Raw genomic sequence first — 12,229 nt, 5'->3', positions numbered from 1 at the left:
TCAGCAGGTTTCTGCAATGTTTATCTGAATCCAGAGACCCAGCCTTTTGCCGTTTGCCACACCAAAGCTCTGAGATGTTATGTAAGTTGCCCAGGATTCAAACCCAGCTCTGTCTCCAGAACTTGTGCAGTTTCCTCTCTGTCTGCTTCCCATGAAAAGCTAGTGAGGTCATCAATCTGCACAAGCTCCAAAAAGTCCACAGCACTTTTCACAAGGCAGGCATTTGGTGCCCTCTTGGTTGAACCACTGGCCCATTCCTCACAAAGGGCAGCTGGTGGGCAGGAGGAGCAGCTGATGCAAGGGGAAGTCTGCTACTTCCGGCCTGGAGCTTTCCTCTTCCCCAGTGCTTGGTGATTTCCCAATACTCACGAGTTTCATGTCTCCTGTCTCTGGGTAGTGGGTTCCAGAAGCTTTTGGAGGTCAAGGCCAGTTAGCTCCCACCAGAGGTTCAGGATACCAGGAGGACGAGTCTGACCTTGTGTAGACCAGGTCACTCGGTCTAGCCTCAGTTTCCTCATCTGTAAAACGGACAGTCGTACAAGCAGATTCGAGGTGCAGCCCCGGTCAGTGGGGACGCTGCAATGCTGTGACAGCGAAGACCGGAGCTAACTCACTGGGCTAGAGCATCCATCTCCTGGCCTCACGGATGGTGCAGAGCGGACGGTGGGAGCAGGTAGGGCATAGTGACTCAAGGCAGCAGACAATCCTGTGCTGGGAATACCCCATTCTCCCCCTTCCTCCCCATCAGGTAAATAAACCAAGAACACGTGACAGAGCAAATGAAAATGTTAGTAGAAGCCGGCTTAGGTTTCGTGATATGTATCTCGGTGTTAGGAGGGGACAAACAGTTCCTCTGCATAATGAGTACACAGGGATGGGGCTCCTGAAGCAGGTGGCTTCAGCAGCAGGAGGAGGGTGGGAAATGGGGGAGGCTGAGAGGGATAGAATCAAGGGAAAAAGAAAGGAGCAAAGCATTGAAGGGACACAAAAATGGAAAATAATTTATTGATGATGACATGTATGATCATTTCTTTGACTAAACCAATATGCAGTATATTCATGATGGGGAAATACTGTAATGATACACAGTGATTGAATGTTAAAAAAAAAAAAAGTCAATTAAGGCTGTGGTCAAGAAGGCAGTCCTCGCAGGGAGCGATCCAGCCAATCGTTAGAGCCCAGCAACAAACGTGGATGTGAGTGGCTAACTGCAATCTGGAGTGGAGGATCGCCCCAATCTCCTCTCCTCCCCAGCCCACCACTTCTGGACTTGAATTCTCCCCCTCCCTCTTTCCTTCAAACCCACAGAAGAATCAGGTGGGGAAATGACTATCTTTCTTTGTTTTTCTATTTTCTTTTTTTTGGAGAGATTTTTGCTACAGGGCATGTGTGCTCACCAGAAAGAGAGGGAGAGAGAGAGAGAGAGACAGAGACAGAGACGGAAAGCAAGAAATCACTCCTTGGGGGGATGACTACACCATAATCCCTTCTCCTCCATTCCCATTCTGGGATCTTGGGCACACATGCACACGTGCCCAGCATGAGTATTAAGCCATAGGGTCTGGGACTTGAACCACAGTTGGCCATGTGGGATTCTAGCAACATAACTGCTACCACCAACTGTTGGCCCCAATAACTATCTTTCTTCACAGCAAATTTTAGAGGTGAGAAAAACACAGGATTCATTGGGAGTTACCGTTTCTGGTGTGGGATCAGGGAGGAGTCTGGGAGCTGCTGCTTAGGGGCCAGAGGACAATGGAAAGCAGAGACTTAGTAGATGAGGAGTCTACGAAGTCAGTGGTTTGGGGAAAGGCTTATATGAATGTGACTTGGACATAGCAGGTCTCAACTAGGGGAGAGTGAAAAATATGGTAGCCTGTGGCCCATAGTGGCTACTGACCTGAGGTACCACAGGCAATAAAGAGGATACCCTTGCATGTATTCACCCCAGCCTTACCTGCCCCAGGTTTCTATGGCTGGGATTTGCCACCAGAGACTGAGGTAAACTGTTGCCAGAACATTCTAGAAGGTCTGTGTGGTTCACCTGTTAGAGGAACTGAGGCTGCTGCTCTTAACCTTGCAAGAAGACATCATGATCTGGGATCCTCCTGGTTGGCCAAGGGTTCCATTTACAGGAGGGTTTCATGGAGTGCCAGAGGGGTCCCAACCGCTCTACTAGAGAGAGGATCTCCACAGGTCCTATAGCCCAACAGGTGGGAGCTGGAGCCTGCTGCAGAGTGAGTGCATGCTGACAGGGGCAGGCCAGCCCACCTTTGCAGGGCCATGGCTCCTAGTACATGTGGGGAGGGGCGGTCAAGGCCTCAGAAGCCCTTCCCCAGCCTCAGCCTGGACACAGCTCTCCCCTCCCCCATCCTGGGGAAAACCTGAACCAGCTCTGTGCAGGCAACAGGAGCAATATTTTCCACTTCCTCGTAGCTGACAATCTTACTCTTTTTTTTTTTTTTTTTTTTTATCCCCTCATTCTGTCTCTCATCCTCCTCTGTTTTAGCTGAGATATCTCAGAAGTTCAAAGGTGGGTGGAGGAAATGCTTATTTGGACTTCCTGTCAAGCTCCTCCTGGTCTGCCCTATTTTTGACTTTGGCAGTCTAAACACAGATAGCTCTGCTATGAAGGGAAACTCCCCAAGGCCAGTGAGGATGGGTGGCTGTGGGCAGGGGCAGGAGAGGGGGAAGCAGACCTCTCTGCTAGAAAGAGAAAAATTCTTACCCCCGTCCTGGGAGAGCTGGAGAAGGGCAGAGCTGGGGGAAGGTGCAGAAACAAGAGCTGAGGCAGTTCTGCTCAGGCCAGCAGAGACCATGGGACCTGCTCCAGCTGCTTCTCTTCAAGGAGGACATGGCCAGGGAGTGCCTGCCTGCCTCAGAGATAAGGGAAGAGTTGCAGCCAACAAGAATGGCAGGATCAGGGGTCTAGCCGAGGTTGGGGAGATGGGGATCCATCCCGAAGACATGTACTTTGTCTATCAACCTTTCTGTGATGCCTCCAGGTTTGGGGGAAAGGAAATGCTAAGCCTTTACATGTATTATATCATGTAATCTGAAAACTGCTCTGTGAAAGCGGGATAGAGTTGTACACACCCATTTCACAGACTCGGGAGAAAGGGTTAGGCAGACCAAGGCCTATAGATACCAGCGGTGGAATGTGCGATTTGCAACCAGATCTGCCTGACGCTAAGACTCTAATAAAAGATGCAGCTTCGGGATAGATATCACCCCAGGTGAATATCCAGTATTCCCCTGGACAGGCTGTATAAGACAGGATATTTTGTCTTTGAGTTCTCCTAAGTGATGATCTTTGGTTTGTATATATTTTTCTCTAATTAAAAAGAAACAGGACTAGCAATTCTAATGCTGTGTTAGTGGTGTGGACTCACTGAGTTCCTAAATTGTACCCTACAAGTAGGGAGATGCCTCTACTGAGTTAGAGAGGGGAGGTCGGATGGTGGAGGACAGAGAAATTCGAGGAAGGAAAAAGCCACACAGCTGCATTTACTGCAGTCTGGGCCCAGAAGAGGCCTGCATCCCATTTCTTGCGACCTATGGACCCTAACACTCCCAGATTACATAGACAACTGCTCTTTAGTTCATCTAATGCCAAGGGGAAGAAAGGAGGCAGCCTGGAGTAATGCAGGCAGCCAAGGACTCAGAGAAGACATGTACTTTGTCTATCAACCTTTCTGTGATGCCTCCAGGTTTGGGGGAAAGGAAATGCTAAGCCTTTACATGTATTATATCATGTAATCTGAAAACTGCTCTGTGAAAGCGGGATAGAGTTGTACACACCCATTTCACAGACTCGGGAGAAAGGGTTAGGCAGACCAAGGCCTATAGATACCAGCGGTGGAATGTGCGATTTGCAACCAGATCTGCCTGACGCTAAGACTCTAATAAAAGATGCAGCTTCGGGATAGATATCACCCCAGGTGAATATCCAGTATTCCCCTGGACAGGCTGTATAAGACAGGATATTTTGTCTTTGAGTTCTCCTAAGTGATGATCTTTGGTTTGTATATATTTTTCTCTAATTAAAAAGAAACAGGACTAGCAATTCTAATGCTGTGTTAGTGGTGTGGACTCACTGAGTTCCTAAATTGTACCCTACAAGTAGGGAGATGCCTCTACTGAGTTAGAGAGGGGAGGTCGGATGGTGGAGGACAGAGAAATTCGAGGAAGGAAAAAGCCACACAGCTGCATTTACTGCAGTCTGGGCCCAGAAGAGGCCTGCATCCCATTTCTTGCGACCTATGGACCCTAACACTCCCAGATTACATAGACAACTGCTCTTTAGTTCATCTAATGCCAAGGGGAAGAAAGGAGGCAGCCTGGAGTAATGCAGGCAGCCAAGGACTCAGAGGCATGGGGGGCAGGGTTAGGGGGTGGAGGGGGGTGGGGGTTGTCCCCGGCTGGGATTCGAATCAGTCGCTGCCTTCCGCTGAGTATCTACTTTGAGCTCCTTTTAGGTTCTTCATCTTTTAAAGGCTATTAATACCCAACATCCCTCTTGGTGCTTTTGTGAGAAATGCAGCTGCTCATGTTACATGCCCGAACTGAGCCCGACATACCATAGAGATGGTTCAAGTTTACTCCTTTTCCCAGACAATTTCTAGAACTTCCTTTCAGCACTAATAAGGTCCTAGGAGCTTCTCGGTGGCAGATTAACTTCCTGTCCATCTTTATATTTTGGAGACTGAAGCAAAAGAAGCACGAATAATCTGACTCCAAGAGTTTTGTCTGGAAGCTGTCACAGAGTCGCATCAGAGAGGGCGACATGTTATCAGCCACATCAGGACGTTTCTGCAAGTCGAAGGGGCTCGGTCTGCAATGTGCTGGAGCTACAGCAGGCTTTGGGGCCAGCCCCAGCAAATAGAGATCTCTGGGCACCCTAACCACAGAGCTCTCAGCCCATCACTTTGATCCGCCTTTCCCCTGCCATGTCCCTGTCCCATAGGCCCCAGCAAGGCAGACTCCCTTCTGGCAAATGGGGACTCCATTTGCATTTGGGAAACTATCAGAATCTTCTCAGCCAGAGGCAGAAACCCTGTAACTCAAGAAGAGGTGGTTCAAGCTCTGGTGCTCAGTGAGGGCCCCCATCCAGTGCGGGCAATTCCCAGGGGTCTGATGAGGCTTCGTCCCTGTCCCGCCCTCACTGGAACTGGAGGGTCCTCTTTATCTTTAACTCAGGGAGACCATGCAGGTCTGCGGCTTAACATGTGACTGGCCAACGAGAGTGCCAGGTTCTCACCAACAAGCTTCTCTCCTTCCGCCCTCCCACGCTCATCATCATTCCAGGGTGAGTACCCGCTGGAGCGTCTCAGGTCCCTCACAAAGGTCTTGTGCTCCCCCACTACCAGCGCTCTGATTTAGGAAGTCTTGTCCAGGCAACTTCCAGGCCAGAATTCCCCCACACCGCAGCACCCTCTGACGCCGGCCTTTGTTCCTGTTTGGGTGATTTCCCGCGTGGACCTGGGAAGTCAGAGGGACTCCAGGCCACTCTGGTGATCTAGAAGAGTGAGCCTCCTGGTTCAGCTTTGCTTCCCAAGTCCAGTGGGTCAAAAGCTTAAAACCACAGACAATTCTCTTTCTAAAGACAGAACCGACAGGAGCGAAGACTCAGACTCTGGAGTCAGAAGAACATGTTCGAATCCCAGCTCTGCTACATCGCAGCTCTGCAACCTTGAGCAGCTTACTCAACTTCTCTGGACTGGCGTTCCCACAAGGGAGTGGGGAGAGCTAAGTAGCGGCATCACCCTCTTGAAGTGGCTGTGAGGACTCAGTGAAATAAAATGGGATGCCTGGAGCACAGCAGTGACGGAGGTTCTGGGGTTGCTCACAATTCCAAACTTCTCTAACTCATTCATCGCTTCCAGGGTCCAGCCTAGTGAGAGCGGCAGTTGGTTCCCCACCTCTGTGCATTCTCTGGGGCACACACAACGCTAACCTCCCCTCTCCTGTATCACGTGTGCATGCCGACCAGCTGCTTGTACTACTCTGTGAACAGAAAGCCTAAGTGGTAGAGTCGGGCCTTCCAAATAACTAAGATGAGATGCTGCAGGTTCGAATGCTGATAAGACCAAGGGGACATACAAGTGAAACAAGTCTGCAATGAACATGGCGACCAACTCTGGGCATTGGTATCAGAGAGACAATAAGGCAGAGGGGGGCCTGGGGCAAATAGGCCCAACTCAGTTGAAACCCTTTGCTGCCATATTGTCATTGGGGCTCACTGGCAGCCCTGAGTTGCCAGTCTCTATTTAAGAAAAGCTAAAAAGCCAGAGTTTATGAAAAAACACTAAAATCTAAAAATGTGCTTAACTGTGGTATGTAGAATAATGACTTCCCAAAGATGTCCATGTCTTAATCCTGGAATTTGTGAATCTGGTAAAATATATGACAAAGGGGGGAGTTGGGGTTACAGATGGAATAAAAGCTACTAAACAGTCGACCTAGGACAGGAGCTTATCTTGCCATATCTAGATGGGCCTGGTGTTGCCCACAGATCCCTAGAAATGGAAGAAGGAGGCTGAAGAAGAGATAATCAACAGGAGTTGTCACTATACAGAAGAGCACAGGGAGAGGTGACATCTCAGGTTTTGAATAAAAGAAGAGGCATTGAGCCAAAGAGTATGAGTGGCTTCCCGAAGCTGGGAAAGATAAAGAAAGGAATTTCTTCTTAGAACTTTCCAGAAGGAAGGCAGCCCTTGATTTTAACCTGCTGAGCCCCGTGTCAGATTCTCAACCTTCAGAACTGTGAATAATAAATTAGTGTTGTTTTAAGTCACTAAGTATGAGGTAATTTGTTACAGCAGCAATAGAAAATTACTTCTTCAATAAACATTTTTATTTAAAAGGGCAAAACAGGTAAGCCAAACAGACCGTGTCTGTGGGCTGTAGTCACTGTGAGGTACGTCTCACCGAGAATCACTGAACTGATTGACTGGGAAATCACCAACGTGGACTCCATGTCCTAATCAGTGGCCAGGAGGGGCCCAAGGTCACACAGCTGTGAGGCAAGTGATGCTACTACTGACGTGACCATCTTGCCCACTGTTGTATTCAAGAAGCAAAGGAGTGCCCAGGGAAAGCTCAAGAAGGCGGACTATAGGCATGGCCTGCAGAACTTGAGCCCTGTCTAAGAAAGACTCTTCCTGCCCTGGGCATTGCACAGGGACCTCTATCCACCATGGCAGTCAGCTCTTCCACCTGCTCCCTGGACTGATGTTCCTAGTTCTCAAGCCAAATGCATTTCCTTTTTCTTTCTTTCCCTTTTTTTTCTCTTCCCTTTCACATCTTTCATTTTTTCTTGCAATTTCTGAAGCACAGAAAATTCCCTGGAAAACTCTGTGTTAAGTGAGAACCTGAACAAGAATCTTCATGGAGAGCTACCTGAGTCACTGGGCCCTGGGTCCTGGATTGCTTTACGTGTAAAGGATGCCTGTCAAAACTGCAGCATGCCTCCTGTTGAACCTCTGGAAACAGAACCAGAGACTTCCCGTGATGGAATGACAAGTGCCCTTTAAGGAATGTAGCTCTGAAGTGGCAGCCTGGGCATCTTTAGGGGGGGTGCACTGTCTGGACCACAGTGCTCCGTGCTGTCCCTGTCCCCCTAAATGATTCTGAAGGCATTTGGGGGGCATGTTCCCTTCTGTCTTCCACAATCTCCAGCCTTCCCCATAATCTTAGCCATCCTCTGACTCATTTGTATTCCCCGTCGAGCCTTTGAAAGAGCTGGAATTTGTGACAGTTTGTCTTTATCCAAGTCCCACAATTAATTCAGTTCACGGATTCCTTCATTCAACAGAGATTTATTTAGTACCTGCAGTGTACCCAAGAATGTAATGGGGATTCAGGAGTGAGCAAGCAAAGTCGATGGTCTTAAGGAGTCTAAGAATGGTGATAATGATGGTAATAAATAAGCTCTGAGGAGTAAGTTTATGCTGGACTATGTTCTAAGCCACGATAGATATAGATAGATAGATCTCACACGCGCGTGCGTACACACACACACACACACACACACACACACACACAAACCCCTCATGTATAAAGCCCACCCGATCCTCACAATGGCCCTATGAGGTGTCTCCTTCACTACCAGATGAAGACACCAAGGCTCAGTCTGCCCTGTGGCAGACAGACATTAACGAAGGAACAAGTAAGAGGTTCTAGGGCTTACCGGACAACATGGTAGCCAAAATGAAATAAAACTGAAGATCCGGTTCCTTGGTCACAGCCCTGTCCAGTGCTCAGCCGTCACCAGTGCCAGTGGTCCCACGCAGATCACCTCCATCGTGACAGCTCTACGGGGCAGTGTCGGTCCAGAGTGATGTGGTTAAAAGTGGAAGCTACAGAGCTTAAACTTTGCTCTAACACCCAGCAGCTGGGAGACCTCATGCAAATTTCTTAACCTTCTGTATCTTGGGCTACTGATGTATAAAATGTGGTTAATAATAATACCATTCTTAAGGAGACTGGGGGACGATGAGCTAATTCTAGGCTGTCTAGGACAGAGTTCCAGCACGTCCCAGACATCTGATCAATTAATACTATTGTGAGTATATGAAAGGTCAGGAAGTGGCAGTTAGTGCTACAATGGGAAAGCAAAGAAGCAGGACGAGGGGATAGAAGGGGACAAGGTCTTGCTTAAACAGGACGGAATGTCCTCTCAAGGCAGTGGCATCTGTGGGTAACTGGGGGGCAGAACCTCAGATTGAGGCTGTGAGCAAAGACCTTCAGCCTGGGCTTGCAGGGAGGTCAGTGTAGCTGGAAAGGAGTGAGCAAAGGAGAGGGGCGGGGAGAGAGACGGGCTCCGGGAGACGCTGAAGGACCATGATGAGGACTTCAGCCTTGGGATTGAGTGTGGTTGGAACTCCTGATGGGCTGTGAGCAGGAAAGGGGTGGGGTCTGACTTACATTTTAGAATAAAGCACTCATGTGTGGCTAGGTGACCACTGGGGCTGGAGGGGTGGTGGCTCGAGGTCGCTAGGAGGCTGCTGCAGAGGGCAGGCTAGTTGGAAATGCTGAGAGTGGAGGTGAGTGCTTCTCACATTCAGAGCAGCCCTTCACAATGGCTGTCCCCTCTGCCCCAAGCTCTCTTTACCTGTCTCACTCTTTCACCTCCTTAGGTCTTGACTCACAAGTCAACCCTTTAGGGGGGCTGGCAGGTGGCATGGTGGTTAAGGGCGCTGGACTCCCATATGGCTGACCACAGTTCTAGTTCTGGACCTGGTGGCTTGCTTGCTCGCTCTCTCTCTCTCTCTCTCTCTCTCTCTCTTCCCCCTCTCTGGTCCAACTAAAATATAACTAACTAAATAAAGTTCAATAAAATAATTCTTTTAAAAAAAAAGTCACCCTTTACGAAAAGACTCCCCAGTGCCTTTCCCTCCTTTACCTTTTCTCATGATCTCAAACTGAGCTACAACACATCTCACTGTTTTGCGTACTGCACCCACACGAGGGCATGGCTGCTGTCAGCGTTAGCCATAACCAAGTCCCCAGCACTGACAGCAGGCCTGGTGCTCAAGACATGTGAATAAATGGCATAGGGAAGGCAGGACAGCAGGTGTAACTCAGAAAACCGACACTCAGAGGGAAAGTCACTGGCCAAAAGCCACACAGCAGTTGATGGCAGGGCCCGTACTAGAACCCAGCCCCGGCCCCCGCCCTATACTCTCCCACGCTTCTCACCGCCGCCATGCGTCCCCTTTATTCTCAGAGCTCTCGCGCGCCGTTTTTCTCTCTGTGCTCAGTCGTCACCTTTCCCTCCAGCCAGCAGTCTTTGGTCTCCTCCCCATTTTCCCCAGACCATGCTCTGCTCAGCTAAACTTTTCCTTCTTCTGTAGGCCGAGGCCAACTGCGGCATCCAGAAAGTTATCTGCACCCAGTGAAAGGAAGGAATGGGACGCCGAGATGCCCATTCGGTTTCTCTACCAGGACAGCGTGTGGGAAGACGTGTGCAGTAAGATGCAAAGACCTGGATTCAGAGCCGGGGAGAGAGAGGAAGAGGGCAGGGAGAGCTAAGCCAAGTTAAGCCTCCTTCCACCACACATGGACGCTACTGAGCAATGCTGGCAGGTCGTGCAGCTTACTCTGGTAAAATGACATTCTTAGGGTTTGGGAATTCCCTTTTTAAATTATTTTTACTGTCAAAATTTGATTGCATTCTTCATTCAATTCTTTGTAAGTTCTGTTAAGATAAACACTTCAGACACCTTACATTTAAGAATTCATCTGAGTGAAAAATAATTCATGAATCCAAAGTACTCAGAACCAGAAGAGGATCAGGGAGGCCAGCAGTGTTAGCAGGGGACTTATAGGTGATCCGTGGGGTGGGGGGGTGGTGTGATGGTGGGCATGAAAGGGCTGCTGTGATTGGCTGAAGGTCAGCTCTTGGTTACAAAAAGATAGACTCCTCAATTCCACTTCAGTTTGTTTGTGTACCAAGCTGGGGTGCAACTTGTTAGCAGAAACCCTGTGTCTGGAGGCAGCTTCAAGCTAATAGACTCCCGCTTATTTAATTCAATACGCTTTGTGTGTTTTTCTTTTTTCATGTATACAACATATTATAAACAGCCTTTTTAAAAAAGGAATTATTCATTAGGAACCAGCAGTTAGCGTAATGGCTATGTCGCTGGACTCCCACGTAGTCGACCGCGGTTCGTGTCCCGGACCCGATGGCTTAAAACTCACGCCGGGCGCGTGTGCGTGCGTGCCCAAGATCCCGAGAGGAGAATGGAGGAGAAGGGATTGCTGCGAGGCCATCCCCCCTGGGGGGTGATTTCTCGCTTTCTGTCTCTACATCTCTCTCTGTCTGTCTGGCGAGCGCACGCGCCCTACAGTGAAAATCTCTCCAAAAAAAAAAAAAAAGGAATTATTCATTTAGTTTTATTTTATTTATAATTATTATTATTTTTTTAATTTGCACTCACCAGAGAGAGACAGAGAGAGTGAGAAAGCAAGCTGCCAGGTCTAGGACTCAAACAGCAGTCGGCCTTGTGGGAATCCAGAGCCTTAACCATCATGCTACCTGCTGGCCCTATAAGTAGCTTTTCATGTGACTAAATACCATCCCAAAGCAGTATCTAAAAATATTTATTTATTTAATATTATTATTTATATACGTTTGCTATAGGGTATGTGTGTCACCAGAGAGAGGGAAAGTGAGAAAGCAAGCCACCAGGTCTGAGACTCAAACTACAGTTGGCCATGTGGTCCAGTGACTTAAACACCACACCACCCGCCTGACTTTTTTTTTTTTTTTTTTAGCATTTTGCCATGTTGCACATGCATTTGCCAGAGAGAAACAGAGAGGAAATGAGAAATCATCCCCTGGGAGGGATGGCCAGGCTGCACTTTCTCCTTTCTCCTCTTTGGATTTGGGGTACACACACAACATGCACCCGGCATGTTTTTCAGGCTTCCAGGTCCAGGATTCAAATTGCACAGTTGGTCAGCTGAGGCCTAGCTGCCTGAACCTGCAGTCTATCTGCTGGCCCATTGAAGCAGCTTTTTAAATGACTACTGGACACCTTGTGGTATACAGGTACTAGAACACATTTCAATAATTCCCTCTGGTTAGATATTCAGATTGGTACCAAACTCCATTATTATGATGCAGAAATGAACCTTTTTAAGCTAAGTTGCTGCATGTAGTCATAGTATTTTTTTTAATTGCCAGAGGGCATGTGTGCTCACCAGAGAGGGTCACTGTCCTCTAAGAAAAGTCCTGGAGAGACTTCAGTAGCTCTGGCTTATGCTAGGTCTGGCCAATGTAAGGATCCGTGGAGGGGGACAATCAATGATTATGCGAATGCCACCAGAGTCCTACTGTGCACAGACAGCATAGCGGTTAACAGGCTCTAAGTTCACACAGGCTCAGATCTGCCACTGACCTTGACTTGGGCAAGATTTCTCTGAGGCTTCATTTTCTCAGCCCTGAAGTGCAATCATAATATCATCCTGACGGGGTTTGTGGGAAGCTAAATGAAATCCAGCGTGAAAAACCCACAGCATAGGGTGACTTCTGAATGGGTCCTCTGCACCCAGCCAGAACTGGTATTAAATAGACACCATAATTTGAGTAATATAACAAGCTATTTAGTCGAGATCTTAAAAGACGTGTTAAACTTCTAAGAATGATTTCTAACTAGTGTCAACTATTCTCATGAGAAGGGATGCCCAGATATCTCAATCTCCTCAAATGTTTCTTACATTC

The 12,229-nt window shown here is 48.4% G+C and overlaps 1 long non-coding RNA gene across 1 annotated transcript in view; it reads left to right on the top strand.

Annotated features, from left to right (window-relative positions):
- Window positions 1–10,090, top strand: part of LOC102500818 (uncharacterized) — a 42,204-nt gene extending 32,114 nt beyond the window's left edge. The window contains exon 3 of the long non-coding RNA XR_334543.2: window positions 9,858–10,090. This is a non-coding gene — a long non-coding RNA (uncharacterized LOC102500818). The remainder of the gene's footprint in view (window positions 1–9,857) is intronic.
- The last annotated feature ends 2,139 nt before the right edge of the window (window positions 10,091–12,229 follow it).

Source organism: Tupaia chinensis, unplaced genomic scaffold (genome assembly GCF_000334495.1).
Source record: "Tupaia chinensis unplaced genomic scaffold, TupChi_1.0 Scaffold000234_1, whole genome shotgun sequence".
Taxonomy (NCBI): Eukaryota; Metazoa; Chordata; class Mammalia; order Scandentia; family Tupaiidae; genus Tupaia; species Tupaia belangeri.
Note: the sequence above shows the minus strand (reverse complement) of the source record. Positions and strands in the feature narration are given on the sequence as shown.